This window comes from Tupaia chinensis, unplaced genomic scaffold (assembly GCF_000334495.1).
Source record: "Tupaia chinensis unplaced genomic scaffold, TupChi_1.0 Scaffold000005_2, whole genome shotgun sequence".
Classification (NCBI taxonomy): domain Eukaryota; kingdom Metazoa; phylum Chordata; class Mammalia; order Scandentia; family Tupaiidae; genus Tupaia; species Tupaia belangeri.
Genome location: NW_006159434.1, coordinates 2,887,439 through 2,892,200, shown reverse-complemented (window position 1 = coordinate 2,892,200; position 4,762 = coordinate 2,887,439). Strand labels below are relative to the sequence as shown.

Below are 4,762 nucleotides of genomic sequence, written 5' to 3'. Positions count from 1 at the left end.
CAAATGGCCCTCACTCATGGTCCATGTTGGTCATTATCATAACCAAAGTCTGAAGACTTCTTACTCTGGGCCATTACAATATAAACGGACTTTATATTTCAGGAACCCTAGGAAAATACATTAGGAGGTCCTTGCTCAGTTTCAAAAGGAACCCAGGCACTTAATCAGTTTAATGATTGGGTTAAGAGGACATAATCATCTCATGGGCTTCTTGATCATCTCATAGAGTCTATCTTATTCATTCTTGTATCGCCAGTGTCTACACATAGTTATTGCCATACAAATCTTTTTAAAATTAATTGGTAAGGGAATAAATAAATGGATAAATAAAATGACTAAACATTTGTATACAAAAATTAAGTTGCTTTGACTTCAATTATTTCTTCTACTCAGTTCTTCCTTTTTCTGGTAATTCAGTTAGTATAAGATATAATATTGAATACCGTCCCACAGTTCTTAGTGTTCTTTTTTTTCCCCCATTTTTCAAATTGACACTTCATAATTCATATATTTGTGAGGTCCGGCGCTAATTTTTCAATACATTAATACAATGTGTAATGTTTAAAAGAGATAATTAGCATATCTGACACCTCAAGTATCTAGTGTTTCATCATTTTTTTCTTTTTGCATCTTTGTTTCAAAATTTGTACTGGAATTGTGAATTCCCTTATCACTGTGAGAAAAGGTTTTAGTATTACCCTCTGTAGAAGTCTTTCTCTGCAGAGTAGGCTTTTGTTATGGAGAAAGATGTGGAGTGGTTAAACAATAGATATTCTCTTCTTTCCCCACAGGGCGCTGAGAGGACTTTTCCCAGGCCCTTTTGTGTGAGAACCTAGGGAAGTTCCTGGAGGGAATTGGCTGGGAAAGTTTGAGAACATTGTTTTGGACTGAATCTTCTAGGAGTTTCTCACTCTCTCCTAATCAGCCTTCAGCAACTCATCAAAATTACTAGTCAATTTAGTAGTCCTACCAATCTATCTCTACCAATTTGTCTCTAACAAGCTTCTGCTCCAAATAAGTTGGTGCTTGAATACTTTGTTTCTGTGAATGAGTTTTTTTTTATTATTTTTTAAATTTGCTATAGGGTGTATGCACTCATCAGAGAGAGAGAAAGAAAGTGAGAAATCACTTACCAGGAGGGATGACCATGCCACAGTCGCTTCTCCTCCATCCTTCTCTTGGGATTTTGGCCACGTGTGCACACACAGGCACTGGCTTGATTTTTAAGCTGCCGTGTCCTGGACTCCAACACTATGCAGTCAGCCATGTAGGATCTGGTCACCTTAGCCTCCATGGCACCTGCTGGCCTGTGAATAAGGTTATTTTTCTCCATATATATTCAGGGTGTCAGTTTGACCTGCAACCTCAGTTTTCTAATGGGTCCAAAAAGTTGCCTTTTTGTTTGTCTAGCATTTTTTTTTTTTATTTGATGTAAGGACATGACTAATGACTTCCAACCTCATTATATGTCAGAATAGAAGCTGGAAGTCTAGATTCATTTTTATTTTGATTTTCTCATTGGCCCTTTGGATGTATGATAGCACTGCCATGTCTTTTTTCTTTTCCTTTTCCTTTTCCTTTTCCTTTTATTTATTTATTTATTTTTTGGAGAAGTTTTTGCTGTAGGGTGCGTGCGCTCGCCAGAAAGACAGAAAACAAGAAATCACTCCCCAGGGAGGATGGCCACGCCGCAATCCCTTCTCCTCCAGGATCTTGGGCACGCACGCACACGTGCCCAGTGTGAGTTTAAGTCACCAGGTCCAGGACTCGAACCACAGTGACTCCATGGGAGTTCAACAGCATAACCATTACGCTAACTGCTGGTCCCCCCAGTGTGAATTTTAAGCAGCCAGGTCTGGGATTCAAACTATCATCAAAAGAAATCTGAAGCTTTCAATTGTCCCTAAACATTGTTTCTCTCCTAGGCACTTACCTTGTTAGTCATGTCAAATAAGAAAAAAGTGAATTGTAGGGTAGTTTCCTTTGGGACAACTTGAAATTTACCTTAACTCTACAATGGTTTTTATTTCTTTATTGGTTGTAACCACAGTTTATTTTTCTGTCTGGATTTCTGCCACCCAGCAATACACCTTAACGATAAAAATAAAAATGGAAAACTATCATTTTTCCCTAAAGGGTTAATTTCTATAATCCTAGTCTAATAATTTAAACACTGATTATGGAGAAATCATTGAGAAGTATTTTGAGAATAGTAAAACATATATTTTATAAATTTGATGAACACGATAACAATAAATAATCAATGGTTCTAAACATCTGATATTTTTTTCCAAATGTGAATTACTAGAGTGCAAGAATTGGATCCATTCCAGTGATCACAATATTTTTTCTCTCTTTTTAAAATATTATTTATTATTATCATAATCTTGTTTATATTGCATTGAATCACATATAACTTTAGAGTGTCTTACATTTCTTTTGTGATCACAATAATTTAGTTAAGATAGTCTATTTCTTCATAGGAATAGCTCTTCAAGAGATAATTAATAATCTTAATGCAGGAATGTAATAATTTTTGATACTGAGCCTGTGCAGATGCTATGGCCCTTTTTCCCCCCTGTAGTGCTTGTGGGCCTGCAGGTCAGCTGCAGCAGCAGCCACGGGTCTCTGTTCCGCAGGATGGGATTTATTAAAGTTGTCAAGAATAAGGCCTACTTTAGGAGAAACCAAGTGAAATTTAGAAGACGACAAGAGGGTAAAACTGATTACTATGCTCAGAAGTGCTTGGTGATCCAGGATAAAAATAAGTACAACACACACAAATATAGGATGATAGTTCATGTACTAACAGAGATATCATTGTCAGATTGCTTATGCCCGTATAGAAGGGGATATGATAGTCTGCACAGCTTACGCACATGAACTACAAAAACATGGTGAGAAGGTCGGCCTGACAAATTATGCTGCAGCATATTATACTGGCCTGCTGCTGGCCCACAGGATTCTCAATAGGCATGGACAAGATCTATGAAGGTCAAGTGGAAGTGACCGGAGATGAGTACAATGTAGAAAGCATCAGTGGTCAACCTGGTGCCTTCACCTGCTATTTGGATGCAGACCTTGCCAGAACCACCACTGGCAATACAGTTTTTTGGGCCCTGAAGGGAGCGGTGGATGGAGGCTTATCTATCTCTCACAGTACCATACAATTCCTTGGTTATGATTCTGAAAGCAAGGAATTTAATGCAGAAATCCATCGGAAGCACATCTTGGGCCAGAACGTTGCAGACTACATGCGTTACCTAATGGAAGATGAAGATGCCTACAAGAAACCATTCTTTCAGTACATACAGAGCACTGTAACTCCAGACATGATGGAGGAGATTATAAGAAAGCTCACACTGCTATATGAGAGAACCAGTCTATGAAAAGAAACCCAAGAAAGAAGTTCAAAAGAAGAGGTGGAATCATCCCAAGATGTCTCTTGCCCAGAAGAAAGATTGGGTATCCCAGAAGAAGGCAAGTTTCCTCAGAGCTCAGGAGCAAGCTGCTGAGAGCTAAACCAAACAATTTTCTATGACTTTATTCAAGATAAAAGATAATAAATTACAGCAAAGCAAAAAAAAAATTGATCACATAGAAAAAAAATGTTGAACAATAAGCATATAACCAAGTATGCATTTCTCACCTGGATTCCAGAATGCTTTTCTCTCTCTCTCTCTTTTTTTTTCTTTTAAATATGGTAGCATGTAGTCCTTTTACCAGCAACAATTTTGCTATTATCGAAAACTTTTCTGCTGTGCTTATGTGAGCCAAGCCAAGTCCTTAATTTTAGGTTGTTTCTTTACAGAGGAAACTGACAAAAGAACCAATCTTTTTCCAGATAGAGTGTTTTAAGAAGAAATATTATAGTTTGACAAAATGATGGGACACAGAATATTGCAATGTTGATCAAATTTTCTGCTTTTCAGTAGATGCTTATAGTTGTGATCACTGAGGGGATGGTATTGAGTAAAGTATGTAACTATTGAGAAATAAAAAACAAATCCAGAATTAGGTAAGGGTACACTTTATTAAAAAAGACTATTTCATAAGGGAGAAGGGGAATTCTGTAACAGGAAGAAAGAATTTACAAGCTTCAGGTCTTTCAAAGGTCACATGTGAGGGATCTTCTTTTGAGGAGAGGAGTTAACAAGGCTACAGGGAATTTTATGTGATCAGAAGGTTAATTAGGCAATGGTTTTCCTTATGGTCAGCCTGTTCTGGGGAGAGGCTGTCCCACTCTGATGCTGGCAAAGGCTGATGATGGGCCAAACTTCAGGTGTGTCAAGGGACAAGCGAAGACTGATTAAAGTTCAGTCAAGTCAAGTTAGTAGGTATTTTGAATAAATATATTAGTGGGGAGAAACAGTTCAGCTAATCATTTATGGTGCTGTAAATGGCAATTGGGAGGATATGTGCCTCTTCTTGTCATAGGTGATCAAGGAAGTCATCTGCTATTACTTATAATATATTTTTCTGCTAAGCCATTTCCTAGAATACAAAAGGTTATGAGTCCTTTCTGATCATGGAGAACAAAGGGCTCAGGCAAACATCAATCTCATCACTGTTTTTCAAACTGCTACTGGGATGTTGTAAAAAGGACCCAGATTTGACGATGAATTTCTTTCTTTCTTTTTTTAGAATGATTTAATTTAACTTTATTTATTTATTTATTTAAATTTGACGGGAGAGAGAGACAGAAAATGAGAAAGCAAGCTGCCAGGTCCAGATTCAAATTGCAGTTGGTCATGTGAGAGTC

At 37.5% G+C, this 4,762-nt stretch overlaps 1 pseudogene; it reads left to right on the top strand.

The window, feature by feature from the left end:
• The first annotated feature begins 2,640 nt into the window (after window positions 1-2,640).
• On the top strand, window positions 2,641-3,562 carry LOC102491896 (60S ribosomal protein L5 pseudogene; annotated as a pseudogene).
• The last annotated feature ends 1,200 nt before the right edge of the window (window positions 3,563-4,762 follow it).